This window comes from Hyperolius riggenbachi, chromosome 7, assembly GCF_040937935.1.
Source record: "Hyperolius riggenbachi isolate aHypRig1 chromosome 7, aHypRig1.pri, whole genome shotgun sequence".
NCBI lineage: Eukaryota > Metazoa > Chordata > Amphibia > Anura > Hyperoliidae > Hyperolius > Hyperolius riggenbachi.
The window spans coordinates 258,679,557-258,696,497 of NC_090652.1; the positions used below are offsets into that span (position 1 = coordinate 258,679,557).

A 16,941-nucleotide genomic window follows, 5' to 3' on the forward strand; every position below is an offset into this window, starting at 1 on the left:
TATTTTTTGACTTGTACCTGCTATTCTCCTGAACATATGTAGTCATTTTGACAATAGCATGTATAGGGGCTTTGCTATTAACTGCTAAAGTCGACACATGATTACGAAAGGTTATAATTACAGACGATTTTTCACAAAGTTTCACATTACGATTTTGCATCCCATTTGCAGTTTCAATGCCAAATTACATGTGTGCAAACTTTGTGCTCATCACTAATTAAAAGCATAGTAAGATTGCTACTGTCTGTGCAGCCTTACTGTTTACAAATTGCGGCCCCTCCACCATATTGCTGACTCTCCACCATACACTGGCAGGTACCATGGCCCAGAGATGTTCTTCCATTCAGTCCTTTAGGTGAGATAATAAATGATTACTGAGAAAACTGGAAGTTTCTCACTCTTCTATATCGATGAATGTATTTTCCCCATTGGGTAAGTTGCTGGACAGGAGGTGACAGAAGTGTAGCTAAGGTGGTGTGGGCCCCAGTGCAGGTCCTACATTGGACCCTCTTTAGCACTCTGTAAATACCAACTGATATTGAGCACCAAACCCTTCCACTGACAGCTGCGGTGTCAGAGAGGTGCAAGTAGGGCAAATGGACAGTTTGCTAATAAATAGCACTATTTACAGCTCATATAAAGGTAAATATTATTGTAGCAGCAATAAAGCGCTAATAGAATGGGTGAGTAAGGGTCGCTAGTAAGGTGTAAGATATGTAGGAGAATGAGTCATTTGAAATAATGAGATGTAGATGTACGAGATATGTAACTGTATGGGATATTTGGGACATTTATTTAAGTATTTATATAGGGCCGAAATATTACGCAGCGCTGTACAGAGTACATTTGGGGGAAAGAGGCGCCATGGTTGGATAAGTGTCTAAAAACAGCTTAAAAACGACAAAAAATATGAGGTAGCTTACCTCAATGACGAAATCTCTGTAATTATACAAAAGAGGCTCCCTCTGCTATACGCATTTCTTTCATTTGGCACTGCTATTGGCCTGAGCAAGTGGGCTCAGACCCGTGAAACGCTTTGCTGGTGCTAAATAAAACATCTTTTGTATAATTACAGAAATTTCGTCATTGAGGTAAGCTACCTCATATTGTTTGTCGTTTTTAAGCTTTTTTTTTTTTAGACGCTTTTATCCAACCAAAGCAAAAATTTGCTTTCCTTAAACAGAAAGAATTTGCGATAATTCAGGTTGGAGTGAGCTTTAGATGTCTCCCAGAGCACCACTGCTGAATATATGCAAATTAACCATTGTACCTTTAGAAGCTAAACACACCTCCAGAACCGCTGGAATGCAATGATGCGTCAGCTTGTTAAATTGTACAGAGCCATAATAATCCAACATGCATACAGACTGTTTCGGATTGTTTGATCCGAAAAAGGGTGCCTCTTTCCCCCAATTGTGCTTAGTGTACCTCACACTTTTGTAGTCCGAAGGGTGGTGACAGACTACCGTTGGTCTCCACCACGGTGGCACCTGTTTCCTGTTTCCTTAAGAGAGCGACCGCATCCAGGTCCCAGTTGGGACCACCCCAAGTGCAGTCGGGTTTGTTGTCTCCACCTGCTTCCTGTGGTCAGTTGCCCCTTGCAACCCTCCTTTGTGAGTAGCATTTCTATTTATTATTTCACTTTGTGAATCATTTACATATTGCACTACTGGGATCCCGTTTTTATGTCTCCTGTGTCTTTCCTACAGGGTGCTGAGCCACCCTGACCACAGTTTCTTCTGTACAGAGTATATTGTCTTGTCACTAGCTGTCTCTCAGAGGGGCTCACAATCTAGTCCCTACCATAGTCATATGTCTATATATGTATTGTGTAGTGTATGTATCTTAGTCTAGGGCCAATTTAGGGGAAGCCAATTAACTTATCTGTATGTTTTTGGAATGTGGGAGGAAACCAGAGTGCCCGGAGGAAACCCAAATAGACCCAGGAGAACATACAAACTCTTTGCAAATGTTCACCTTGCTGGGATTCGAACCCGGGACCCAGAGCTGCAAGGGCAGAGCGCTAACCACTACGCAACCGTGCTGCCCAATGTAGGAATATGTAGAAGAATGGGAAATGTAGAGATATGTGATGCGTAGGGGTATTAAATATGTAGGAGTATAGGGTACGTAGGAGTAGGGGATATTAACTAGTATTAGTATTGTTAACACATCAGCACTCCCACATGCAATAGGCGTGCAGTAATACAGGGCAATTGTAGTCAATATAACCAAGAAGAAAAGAACCTGTACATAAACACTGCACCACCAATTAAAGCTCAAGTTAAAAAGGAAAATAGTACTCACCCGGGGCTTTTTGCAGCCCAGTGTTGGTCAGGAGGTCCCACGACGGCATCCTGGCCGCCTTGCGTCATCACGGCGGCCGGCGTGAAAGTACTGCGCATGCGCGATTAAAGCACGCAGGCACTGTGCTGCCACGCCGGCCGCCGTGAAGACGCGAGGCGGCCGGCGTGGTGACGTCAGCCGCGTCATATGCGGAAGAAGGAGCCCTACACTCGGCCAAGTGTCGCCGGGCTGCCGCCAGGCAGCCGTTCCGGAGCGGGGCCTAGGAGAGGAGCCAGGACGCCGTTGTGGGACCTCCCGATCAGCACTGGGCTGCAGAAAGCCCTGGGTGAGTACTATTTTCCTTTTTAACTTGATCTCAGAGTCCCTTTAAGTATATAGTGGTTCAATATTACTGCTGCGCTCTCCAGAACCTGTAACACACATAGACGATCCACATAGGGTAATAACCTTCAATAATGTCTTCTTACGAAAGTACACCACTTAAGTGCCTGTGTGCCTCGTAACTCCCCAAAAGCCAGTGTACACCCGCCCTCTTCCCTATGCTAGAGATTTTTTACTGGATTAAAAAGAAACCTCAAGAGGTCTATTTGACAAGTTCCGTGGCTTTGATTTGGAGATCTCACATACGCATGATCCACCTGTAGATATAGGTGGGCCATATCTGGTGAGCAGTTTTGCATGTAGTGTTTTGGGATTGGCACAAGGACAGAGTGAGATCACGAGAGCATGGAGGTCTTTAATGCACAGGTTTTGCTGAAGTCTGGACAATATTACCCTATGTGGAGATTATTTTTTGTTGCAGAACCAGGAATATCAGTGAGCTGTTCATGAGCAATGCTAAAGATCTGTAATGTCCGCTGAAGAGGCAGCTGCGGGCACACAGTGTACTTCCACAGCTGCCTCGGTTTCCTGGTCGGGCAGTTCACCTGCTCCTCCGGCGTCTAGCACGCCGAGGATGGGATTGTCACTTGCGCATAGGGTTGCTGTATCGCGCGGGCGCGCGCACAGACAGGACCTTTATGCTGGGAGGAGGCGTGTCAGCTGACCTGCCGGTCGGCTGACGTCAAAGGAAACTCACGGCGCTCCTGATTGGCTGATTGGAGGGGGCGCGGCCGTTTGGTCTTGTCTGCTTCATAAGCCTCTGGGAATCACTCGCAACCTGTCTGCTGTTGCGAATACTCAGTGTTAGCGCTCAGACCTTAGGCAGTATCCGGTGTGCTTTGATCCGGGAGGAAACCGGGGATTTCACACAAGACTAGGATTACTGTATTATTGTTATTACTTGATATTCTGTGTATGACTCTGGCTCACCTCTGACCTTGCTCTTGCTTATCTATTCTGTACTTCTGCCCATCTGACTCTGTTGCTGACTCTGCCTGATTTATCACTATTCTCTTGCCTGCCGATTTTGTACTGTACCTGCCTGCCTGTTGCTGATCCTAGCCTGTCTGACCACTCTACTCATCAGTGAGCCCTTGTCACTGGTGAGGTGCTCACTGATAGTACCCACTAGCTCCTCTGGTGAGGTCTTGTCAAACTAATCAGTTACTGTTGCATCAAGCACTAAACACTCTGTATTTCTGCTAGCTACACTTGCATTATTGGTGATTCTGCAGATCACCACATAATCAGGTATACTGTAGTGTCTGCATTATTGGTGATACTGCAGATCACGCAATAATCAGACGTCTGTGTTGCTACACCAATCGTTACAGAACAGCAGACCAAAAATGTCAATGGAGACACTGTGCAACCGGGTCGAACAGCAGACACAGATTGATCAACTGTCTGAGACAGTTAACCGTCTTAAAGGTCCTAATGCACAAGTGTCATCCCCTCTTGTTAATGAGCCCAGAATGCCTTCTTCCTCCTCCTTCTGAAATTTTAAGCACCGTTGCTTGTCCTATTTTGAGTTACGGCCGGTGTCTTCAGGTACAGAGAGTCAGAGAGTCACCTTAATAAAGACATTATTATCTGGTGATTCGCAATCTTGGGCCTACAGTCTCCCTGATGGTCATGAGGCTTTAGCCTCTGTTCAAGAATTTTTTAAAGCTATGGCAGTTATATATGATGATCCCGATTAGGCTATGACATCAGAGAGGAAACTTAACACTCTCAGACAAGGGCATAACTCAGTTGAAATTTACGCTGCAGAGTTTAGAAGGTGGGCGGTGTCAGCCAGATGGGGGCAGTATGCTCTTCTAGACTGTTTCTTATCGGGACTATCTGAGGCTGTAGCAGACTTGATGTTAGGGCACCCTGAACCTAAGTCTCTTGATGAGGCAATATCCTTGACAATTAAAATTGATCGTCGAGTGCGATATCAAAAGCAGACTCGAGGTAGAGTCTCAGGGAGACTTGCTCCCAGTATTTTCTCTACTCCTGTCTCTTCCCCTCCTCCTCTGGATGAGCAGATGCAAATTGGACAGTCCAAACTCACTGAGGTTGAAAAGAGCAGGAGACGTTTTGAGAAACTCTGCCTATACTGCGCAGAGAAGGGGCACATAGTACAAAATTGTCCCAAGAAGGCGGAAAACTTTGTCGCCTAGGAGTAGCTGGAGGTACTACCCTAGGCGATTCAGTCTTACCTCTAAAAAGCAATTGCTTGCTCCTCCCGTGTTCTATTACCAGGGAAGGTCAAGTCCACTCTACCCAGGCATTTATAGACTCGGGTTCTGCAGTAAATGTTATGGCTTATGATTTTGCTGTTAAGTTTGGTTTTCCCCTTCTTTCTGTGGGACGTCAGGATGCAGTTACTGCAATGGATGATTCACCATTGCAGGGGAAACAACCGCTCACTCAGACTCCTGTATTGTTATGTCAGCTAGGGGTGTTGCATAAGGAACAAATACAATTCTTGGTACTCAAAATGTCTACTTCCACTGTGATCCTTGGTATGCCGTGGCTTAAAAAACACTCCCCTCAGATTGACTGGAGTTCCAGACAATTGTTAATCTGGTCCTCCTACTGCCATCATCATTGTATGGAGAAAGTCACAATAGGCGCTACCGAGATTCAGGGCTGTGGAGTCGGAGTCGTGGAGTCGGGCAATTTTGGGTACCTGGAGCCGGAGTCGGAGTCGGGAAAAAATGCACCGACTCCGACTCCTAATGAATTTGTAACTGTAATTAAAATAGAAAATATGATAAAATGTTCTATTTCTCAGATAATAGTCATTAAAAATAATGTATATATACAGTAATAGCTGTGCTTAGTCCACAAAAATGAAATAAACCAATCAAAATTAGTTACTTGTGCTGCTTCAATAAAGAAGTCCCCGTATTTTTAAGGTCAGATATACATATCTGATTGTGACTGTATATATGATGTGTACACAGGAATCTCTTATATATACTAAATAACATCTATGCTGTAAGAATAAAGCCTGATGTGTACCTGAGACGGATGAAAAGTAAAGTTTTATACATACCTGGGGCTTCCTCCAGCCCCCTTCAGGCTAATCAGTCCCTCGCTGTCCTCCACCACCCGGATCTTCTGCTATGAGTCCTGGTAATTCAGCCAGTCAGCGCTGTCCGGCCACATGCCGCTCCCACAGCCAGGAACATTCTGCACCTGCGCAATAGTGCTGCACAGGTGTAGTATGCTCCTGGCGGCGGAGTGTGTGCATGCGCACTACACCCGACTGGCTCAAGTACCTGGACTCATAGCAGAAGATCGAGGTGGTGGAGGAGGACAACGAGGGACTGATTATCCTGAAGGCGGCTGGAGGAAGCCCCAGGTATGTATAAAACTTTAATTTCATCTGTCTCAGGTTTACTTTGTTACACAGTAGTACTATACTCTACATATGCACTCCCCACAGAGCTGCAGGGAATCCACTGAGAATGCTGTGCACATTGAACACAGAGGTGTTGTCTGTCACCCATAAACCTTGTTCAGATTGTGCATGAAGAATGTGTAATAGAGGAAGAATCTCCTCATTCCCCTGCAGAGTACCTGCACATCATTCTTACATGTACCCACACTTACATTGCCTAGGGCCTGATAGATGTTCTTTGTTCCGGTTTGTACCTTTTACAAGTACTCTTACCAAGGACTAGTTTTAGTCTAAAGGGAATAAATATAGTAGTCTACATATCCTTCTCACTTCAGTTGTCTTGTAAAATTCCTAAGCGTTGGCAGTTAAGAGAAGAATTTCATGTTACATACTTTTAATCAACAAAATTGTAATATGCAAATTAGAGGAGTCTGAGTCGGTGGAATCCTAAACTGAGAAGTCGGAGTCGGTGGATTTTTGGACCGACTCCACAGCCCTGCCGAGATTCAAGTGGAGGGGTCGCCTAATCAGTCCGCTGACCCCACTGATACTGACATCTGGAAGGATTGGGCATCTATTCTGAGCCCATTTCAGCAGAATGTGAAGACAAAAGACAGAAACGAGAGCCCCAATGGTGTGATATTGTTAAAAACCTTGTGTGACAATTGTTTATGAGGAATAATACTCACAAATATAGGTTACCAATGCCAGGCAACCACTAATCGTGCAGGCAGGGAGTTTAGGCCTGTCCCTGCTCAGGCCTAAAAGGTCGCTCTCCGTAGATAGAAAAAGGTGTTCACACCCATCCAGCCAGTGGATACAGATATACTCAAAGTAATTACAGAGGCGCCTGAAGATTAAAAGCACTATACATTAAAATCCTAAAATGGCGGGTACTGGATGACTTACCTCCCCAATGAAGACAATTCGCACTTGTTCAAAAAAATACAATTTATTCTTACTCCACAAGTAACTGCAACGCGTTTCACGGGTCTAACGCCCGCTTCCTCAGGCAACGTAAAAAAAGGGGGAGTACTAAAAATGAAATAAAAATATATACATACATAATTCATAAAAACCATCCATTTCCTCAAATTAGAACATAATATTACAATGTAAAAATGTCTCTATACACTTCACTCTGTAATCTGGATATTGGGTACTCAATAATCAGATGCAATCATTAATGTCATTAAATGAATCATATAATACATCACGCCACATATTTCATGTCACTCTAGAGGTGTGTATATACTCCCATAAAGTTACCATGCTTATAATACATTTTAATCCCTTGCTGAACCTCCACAATACTTCATTGCTGGGCTATTCTTATCTCCCATACTCTACATCATATCTGTATAGTGCCTAACTGCCATTTAATGCCCATACATAAATTGATGAAGTGTTTGGATTGTGGCTTACCTCAAAAAGTGCAGGAGCGGGTTTAGCGCCTCTGTAGCCTGTCTGCGCACAATCTCGCTCCTTAAATTCATTATAGGACTGCGGGGATGATCCATAGAACGCTCGCATTCACGAGCCGAACAATCCCTTCCGGCGGATATGACGCATGCGCCTCAAGCGCGTCATCACCTGTTAACCTGGCGCCACCCGTCATAACCATATGTTGCGCTCCAGTACCCGGAAATACTTGCTGGAGCGCAGACGTACACCAGCCCTATGTAGTGGGAGTTGCCTCTGCGTCAAATGACGCGTATGTCACGATCGTGCCGTCCTGCCTTCCCAGGGTAACACTTCCTCATACTTATTCTCTGCGCTCCAGAATCCAAAAATAGTCACCTGGAGCGCTGGATTACGGTGACCCTATGCGGGGAGTTGCTTAACATTAAATAATTCTATCTGTTCTCTCCCTTCCTATATTAAATTAGATTTATAAAATCTGGATAGAGAGTGAACCTAAAACATTATAGTAATGATCATAATAGAGATGATCCTAATAAAAATGATCCTCAAGCGGACCTACATATTTATATTAATATTAAGACCTGTATAATAAGAGGCATAATTTCACCTCATTGTTTTTTGTTGTTGTTGTACCTCTCAGTACAGTCTGATGACAATGTCATCCCTCAAACAAAGTGTATCTTTTATCTATATTGTGCGTATATGCACCATCGCATAGAGACAAACCATAATTCAGCAATTGTATATACTTATACAACTAATCCACAATACAAACATATCTATATCTACTCATCTATTAATTTTGACAATTTCTGCATATTCCTTTTAACATTCATCTACATAGATGTATCTGAGGAAAAGGGGGGGGGGGGGGGGTCAGGGGAGGGGTCAGGGGTGGGTTGTTCCAAGTGGAAAAACTGGAAGGGGAAGGGGGGGGGGGGCAAAAGTCAATGTGGGAAGGGCCAGGGAAAATAATAAAGTGGACTAAACCCTGGGATTAATCCTCATATTTATAAAACTGTAATAAAAAATCAATAAAAAGTTTGTAAAAAAGAGCGACTTGAGCATGTTCCTCCCTCAAGGGATGATGCAGAGGACCAGCGGCATTTAATACGGTTTCTCCAGCACCTCATTTAAACCATTAGGTATTAGAGTTTTCAGAGTCTGGATCCAAAATATTTCTCTATTTTTTAAATTGGTTCACTGCATTGTGTCCCATTGGGTTAATTGTTTCTAGGGCTTGAAATGATACTAATGTCGGGTCACTATTGTGAGTTTGTAAAAAATGTCTGGATAAACCATGTGTGAGTAAACCCTTAATAATATTTCGCTTATGCTGGCCTATTCTTTCGCGGAACATCTGGGTAGTACGTCCCACATATTGCATCCCACATGGACAGGAGGCTACATAAATTACAAATCTAGACTCGCAGCTAATGTGTCGTGTTATAGGATATTTAACGTTATTAATGTGTGATGTGACCTGGTTAGTGTCTACTAGAAGCTTGCAGGCTAGACAGCATTTCTTGTGACACCTATAAACCCCTGCGGGTTGTGTGGATCTGTTAGACATGGAGATGTTTTTTAATTTGCTGGGGGCCAAAAAATTCTTCAGATTCGGCGCTCTCCTGAAGGTGACCATAGGTCTTTCTGGAATATTCCCTTTTAAATATGGGTCCTGTTTCAAAATGTCCCATCTATTGTTCATGATATTTTTGATGTTTTTATGCTGTACACTATATTTGGTTATAAATCTTACTGTATTCCCTGAGTTTTTGGGTGTTTCTCTGACTTTGGCTCTTGCGTCCTCTATCAAGGTTTTGGGGTATTTCCTTTCACGGAACTTGTTTGTTAAGGTTTTAGCCTGTATATCGTAATCCCCTACATTCATGCAATTTTTGAAGATACGCTTAAACTGATTGTATGGTGTGTTGAGTGTCCATGGCTTATGGTAAAAACTTTTAAAATGTATGTATCCATTGGCGTCCACTGATTTAAAGAATGTTTTAGTTTTTATACCCCCACTCACATGAGACAGTAAAATATCCAGAAACTCGATTGATTCTTTATCATATTTATATGTAAAGGATAAGCCTGCTGTGTTAGCATTTAGATGTTTTATGAAAAGGGGAATGGTGTCTACATCCCCCTTCCATATAAAAATTAAATCATCTATATATATTTGATACATGATAATATTGTTCCTATATGGGTTATTTTGGTAAATATATGTAGATTCGAGCAGACCCATCGCCAGGTTCGCGTAGCTGGGGGCAAAGCTACTACCCATTGCCGTCCCCCCTACTTGTTGATAAAAATTGTCCATAAATGAGAAATAATTATGTGAGAGTATAAATTTCACACACTCTAGCAGAAAATTCTTCTGCCCTACTGGCATAAGATCATCTGTATGTAAATAATGGGCCACTGCTTCTAATCCAAAATTGTGTGTAATACTGGTGTATAATGCTGTAATATCACATGATACCCAGGCAAATTCAGGATCCCATGTTTGATCCTTGAGTATCCTGATTAAATGTTGCGAATCTCTTGTATAAGAGTCCAATTTGTGGACGTATTTTTGGAGATGTTGATCTACATATTTGGAAAGATGACTTGTTACTGAGTCTATCCCAGAGATGATGGGGCGTCCTGGGGGGTTCGACAGGCTTTTATGAATTTTTGGCAAGTGATAAAAGAAAGGGGTATTGGGGTTCTCTATGATGATGAAGTTTTTCTCCTGTTTAGTAAGGAATCCCTCAAGGAAACCTTTATGGATGAGCTGTCTTAGCTCCTTCTTATATTCATTTGTGGGGTCCTGCATGATAGTTTGATAGTGCATAGGATCTTGTAACAGGCGTAATGCTTCTCTCACATAGTCTTCTCTATCCTGTATAACAATGCCACCCCCCTTATCCGCTGATTTGATAACTAATTGGGAGTTGTTCCTTAATTGTTTGAGGGCTACTTTTTCTGCTTGATTTAAGTTAGAGGGATAGGAGATGTATTCTTGGCTCAGACTTTGTAAATCCTCCAGCACTAGGGCATAGAAAGTTTCTATAAAGTGTCCCTTAGACGCTGTCGGATAAAATCGTGACCGACCTTTAAGGTAGCCCCTAGCTACGCGAACCTGGCGATGGGTCTGCTCGAATCTACATATATTTACCAAAATAACCCATATAGGAACAATATTATCATGTATTAAAGATATATAGATGATTTAATTTTTATATGGAAGGGGGATGTAGACACCATTCCCCTTTTCATAAAACATCTAAATGGTAACACAGCAGACTTATCCTTTACATATAAATATGATAAAGAATCAATCGAGTTTCTGGATCTTTTACTGTCTCATGTGGATGGGAGTATAAAAACTAAATACAATACAATAATACAATACAATAACATTTCTATAGCGCTTTTCTCCCATAGGACTCAAAGCGCTTAGGCTCTCTCAAATTCAGTAGTTAGTAGGATGAAGTATTCACACAACAAAAGTTATATTTCTGCAAATGCCAGACTGAACAGGTGGGTTTTCAGTCTGGATTTAAACACATCCAGGGATGGGGCTGTCCTGATCTGTTGAGGTAAGGAGTTCCAAAACATAGGGGCAGCATGACAGAAGGCTCTGGGACCAAAAGTTTCCAAGTGGACTCTGGGTATGACTAGATTATTAGAACCTGTGGATCTAAGAATGCGGGGATTGCTACGCAGCTGTAACATATCTTTCAAGTATCCAGGGCCTAGATTATTCAGGGATTTAAATGTCAGTAGGCCGATCTTGAATAGGACCCTCCATTCTATAGGTAGCCAGTGAAGGGAATGCAGGACTGGCATTATGTGGCAGTGACGGGGTTGGTTGGTTAGCAGTCTGGCAGCAGTATTCTGTATCAGCTGTAGGCGGTACAAGACCTTTTTTGGAAGGCCAGTGTAGAGAGCATTGCAGTAGTCCAGTCGGGATGTGATGAAGGCGTGGACTAAGGTTGGCAGATCTTCTGGGGGTATGAGGTGCTTGATTTTTGCAATGTTCTTCAGGTGAAAATAGGATGATTTCACCACCGCAGAGATTTGAGTTCTGAAGTTTAAATCCCCATCAATTAGAACTCCCAGGCTACGCACATGATCAGAGCTGCGTAGATCCGTGCCTCCTATTCCCAGTGGTGAAGACTGCAAGTTAAGTTGTTTTGTTATCATGCTCTGCCCTCCAATCAGAAGGACTTCAGTTTTGTCTGCATTTAGTTTCAGCCAGTTGTCATTCATCCATTGCTGTAGTTCACGTAAGCAGGCGTTTATAGTTAGAGTTGGGTCTGTCACACCAGGCTTGAAGGAAAGATATAGTTGGGTGTCGTCTGCGTAGCAGTGGTATGTCAGGGCATGTTTTTGGATTAGTTTTCCCAACGGTAGCATGTAAATCGTGAAAAGCAGGGGAGAGAGGATTGAGCCCTGGGGCACCCCATACTTAAGTGTTACAGGGGTGGACAGGAAGGGCCCCATAGACACTTTGTGGGTTCTGCCACTCAAGAAGGATTGGAACCACTGAAGTACTATGCCATCAATGCCGCAGTATTCCTGTAGCCTGTTTATCAAGATGTCATGGTCAACTGTGTCAAAGGCTGCAGAAAGGTCTAGCAGTATGAGGATCGAGCACTCTCCTCTGTCTCTTGCCATGAGCAGGTGGTTGCATATTTGGATGAGGGCAGTTTCAGTGCTGTTGTGTTTCCTGAAGCCAGACTGGAATGGGTCATAACTGTTATTTTGTAGGATTCTGGCTTCTAGCTGGAGGTATACAGCTTTTTCAATTAGCTTGCCCAGAAAGGGGAGGTTAGAGACAGGTCTGTAGCTGGTCATTGCATCTGGGTCCAGGGAGGGTTTTTTGAGGAGAGGCCTGATGATTGCTTCCTTCAGTAAAGCAGGAAATATCCCTGATTGTAAGGAACAGTTAACAATTTTGAAGAATACCGGTACGAACAGGTCAGGGCAGTTCAACATGAACTGTGTTGGGCCAGGATCCAGGTCACAGGTAGTTAGGCGGACGTGAAGGAGGATGCTTGATGTGACTTCTTCATCAATTTCTTTGAAGTTTGACCAAGGTGTTACGTTGTCTCTGCTAATGGTCTTCGGCGCTATATTAGGCTCAGATGCTGTAAGTTGGATGGCGGACCTTATAGCGGAGACTTTGTCTGTGAAGAAATGGGCAAATTGGTCACAGAGGTCCTTCGAAGACTCGATATTAAGTTTTTGACATGCTGGGTTGCAGAGTTTTTCCACTGTGCGGAACAGTTGGGCTGGTTTGTTAACTGCATTTGCAATCTCTTGTGATAGAAAGGATGATTTTTTTCCCGTGATTACCTTTTGGTAGCTCTTCAAGTGGAAGATTAAGGCATGTTTGTCTTCTGGGGACTGAGATTTGCGCCACAGCCTCTCAAGTTTTCGGCCTTGTCTTTTCAGCTCTTTTATAGCGTTATCAAACCACTGTGCATGATGGTGTGGAGTAAGATATTTGGTGCGCAGAGGAGCAATGGTCTCAAAGGTGGAGGACACACATTTGTTGTATTTAAAAACCAGAGTATCAGGGTCCAAGCTGGAGTCAGTCAATTCATCAAAGCTAAGGTTATCTCGGATATGTTGAGGTGTTAGCCCTTTTAACCACCCTGGCGTTCTGATAAGATCGCCAGGGAGGCTGCGGGAGGGTTTTTTTTAAATAAAAAAAAAACTATTTCATGCAGCCAACTGAAAGTTGGCTGCATGAAAGCCCACTAGAGGGCGCTCCGGAGGCGTTCTTCCGATCGCCTCCGGCGCCCAGAATAAACAAGGAAGGCCGCAATGAGCGGCCTTCCTTGTTTTGCTTACACCGTCGCCATAGCGACGAGCGGAGTGACGTCATGGACGTCAGCCGACGTCCTGACGTCAGACGCCTCCGATCCAGCCCTTAGCGCTGGCCGGAACTTTTTGTTCCGGCTGCGCAGGGCTCAGGCGGCTAGGGGGGCCCTCTTTCGCCGCTGCTCGCGGCGAATCGCCGCAGAGCGGCGGCGATCAGGCAGCACACGTGGCTGGCAAAGTGCCGGCTGCGTGTGCTGCACTTTATTTGGTGCAAATCGGCCCAGCAGGGCCTGAGCGGCAGCCTCCGGCGGTGATGGACGAGCTGAGCTCGTCCATACCGCTCAGGAGGTTAAGCGGCGATATTTTATTTGATTCTTGACCTGGTGTTTGACGGCTGGTATTGAGAGGGAGAAGTGGATAGTGTGATGGTCTGACCAGGCAACAGGATTAATTTCCACATTGGCTATTGACAGCCCAGTATGGAATATAAGGTCCAGAGTGTGACCTTTCCTGTGAGTAGCAGAGCTGATTGATTGGAGGAAGCCCAGTTCATGTAAGGCACGAGGTAGCTCTTTTCCAAATTGTGAAGAGGAGTCGTCCACCCATGTATTGAAATCTCCAAGAACAATCCATCTGGGGTGTTCCAGTGTTAGGTTGCACAGGAGGTCTACAAGTTCCTCAAGGAAGTCTGAGTATTTTTCTGGTGGGCGGTAGATCAGCAATATGTTAATGTTTTCCTCAGCTGAAAGTTGCACCCCCAAGCATTCAAACGAGTTGGTAGGACCTACAGTAAGTGGTCTGATTTTCAAAGCTGATCTAAAGCAAAGTGCAACCCCTCCTCCCCTGCGTTCTTTCCTGTTGCAGTATATCACAGAATAGTTTGTTGGCACAGCTGCCTCCAGGGTGGGGCCAACAGGTTCAGAAAGCCAGGTTTCAGTCAGGCAGGCCAGATCAGAAGACTCTATTAGATCATGTATGATTGCTGTTTTGTTGTTTATTGATCTGACGTTGCAGAGGACAGCCTTGATGGGGCTACCCTGGGAGCTGAGGTCTGAGTTTGAGGACTCCAGGAGGGAACAGTCTCCAGATGTGTGGCTGTCATCTCTGCTGGATTGTGCTGGAGCTATTAGGGTTGTTGGCTGGGTGTACTCTGTCACAGAGTTATTTTGGTTCTGCAGTGAATAACGTCTTTTCCCACGTCCCCTGGATCCTCTCTTTGTCTTTCTGTAGATTCCAACAGACTTAAGTAGAATTATTGTTGATTTGTCAATTGGATATATATTTCTTGGTTGGTATACAGCTAGAAGTGTCTGTGCTGAATATTGATGTTTACACATTAGGATGGACAAGAGACAGCTCAGGGCTCCTGCTAAGAAAGGCCCTATTTAAAGTCAAGGTGTGAACTTTCACAGCTGTGGCTGGTATCCTGCAGAGATCAAAGGGCCTGTATAGACTGAATTGTCCTTACACAGAGATGTATGGATGGACAGCATGGATTTGGAAACACAGTCCTTTGTTTAGGAGTTTGAAGATATAATATATAATATATGTAGAAAAATATAGTCTATTGAGCATAGATGCTGTAGATAATCGATGAAAGAGACTCCGTAACAAAAATTGCATCCTGTTTTTTATCATCCTACAAGTTCCAAAAGCTATTCTAAGGTGTTCTGGCTTACTGCAGCACGTTCTACTATCACCATCTCTGTAATAAATCAACTTATCTCTCTCTTGTCAGACTTGTCAGCCTGTGTCTGGAAGGCTGCCAAGTTCTTCAGTGTTGTGGTTCTGTGATGCATCTCCCTCCTCCAGGCCCCTCTCTGCACACTGCCTGTGTATTATTTAGATTAGAGCAGCTTCTCTCTTCTCTCTTATATTTTATAAGCTGGATAAATCCTCCTCTGAGCTGGCTGGGCTTTCACATACTGAGGAATTACATACAGTCAGAGCTGTCTGCACTCTGCAGGAAGAAACAGCCTGACACTTCAGTGGAAGATAGCTGCAGGGGGAAAGAAACACACAAATGATCTCTTGAGATTCAAAAGGAAGGGTGTATACAGCCTGCTTGTGTATGAATGTACTTTCTATGTGTGGACATACTGTACATCAACCTACTTCCTGTTTTGGTGGCCATTTTGTTTGTTTATAAACAAACTTTTTAAAACTGTTTTTAACCATGCGGCGAGGAGCGGCGAAATTGTGACAGAGGGTAATAGGAGATGTCCCCTAACGCACTGGTATGTTTACTTTTGTGCGATTTTAACAATACAGATTCTCTTTAAATCAGTGGACGACAATGGATACATACATTTTAAAAGTTTTCACCATAAGCCATAGACACTCAACACACCATACAATCAGTTTAAAGGGAACCTGTACTGATTAAAAATATTTAAAATAAACACATGAGGTAACTTCAAATGAACATTACATAGTTACCTTGCCATCAGTTCCTCTCAGAAGCTCACCATTTTCTTCTGACAATTATCCCTTCCAGTTCTGACAATATTTTGTCAGATCTGAAATATATCAGTTGCTGTCAGTAAAATATCAGTTGATGTCCGTTATAGCTGAGAGGAAAACTGATGTAACAGGTAATGTCCATGTTTCCCTATGGCTCAAGTGGGTGATGTTACAGTTTAACTGTGTGCTGACCAGAAAGCTGTTATGGGTAATGGCCATTTTCAAAATGGAGGACGGAAAATCCCCTTGATTACAGTGAACAAACAGGACGCGGGACAGGAGAAAGACACTGAGGAGTAGACTACATGGAAGGTAAGTATGACTTGTGTATGCTTATTTTTACTTTTAATTTTCAGTTCAGGTTTTCTTTAACCTCCTGAGCGGTATGGACGAGCTCAGCTCGTCCATCACCGCCGGAGGCTGCCGCTCAGGCACTGCTGGGCCGATTTTCTTCAAATAAAAAGCAGCACACGCAGCCGGCACTTTGCGAGCAGCGGCGAAGGAGGGTCCCCCCAGCCGCCTGAGCCCAGCGTAGTCGGAACAAAAAGTTCCGGCCAGCGCTAAGGGCTGGATCGGAGGCGGCTGACGTCAGGACGTCGGCTGACGTCCATGACGTCACTCCGCTCGTCGCTATGGCGACGATCTAAGCAAAACAAGGAAGGCCGCTCATTGCGGCCTTCCTTGTTTATTCTGGGCGCCGGAGGCGATCGAAAGAACGCCTCCGGAGCGCCCTCTAGTGGGCTTTCATGCAGCCAACTTTCAGTTGGCTGCATGAAATAGTTTTTTTTTAATAAAAAAAAACCCCTCCCGCAGCCTCCCTGGCGATCTCAATAGAACGCTGGGGAGGTTAAGCGTATCTTCAAAAATTGCACGAATGTAGGGGATTACGATATACAGGCTAAAATCTTAACAAACAAGTTCCGTAAAAGGAAATACCCCAAAACCTTGATAGAGGACGCAAGAGCCAAAGCCAGAGTTGAAAAAACCAAGCAAGAGACCCATATAGAAACACCCGAAAACTCAGGGAATACAGTAAGATGTATAACCAAATATAGTGTACAGGATAAAAACATCAAAAACATCTTGAACAATAGATGGGAGATTTTGAAACAGGACCCATATTTAAAAGGGAATATTCCAGAAAG

At 43.9% G+C, this 16,941-nt stretch overlaps 1 protein-coding gene across 1 annotated transcript in view; it reads left to right on the plus strand.

Moving 5' to 3' along the window:
* STK39 (serine/threonine kinase 39) overlaps positions 1-16,941 on the plus strand; it is an 827,935-nt gene that overhangs the window by 300,268 nt on the left and 510,726 nt on the right. The gene's annotated exons all lie outside the window — the stretch shown is intronic.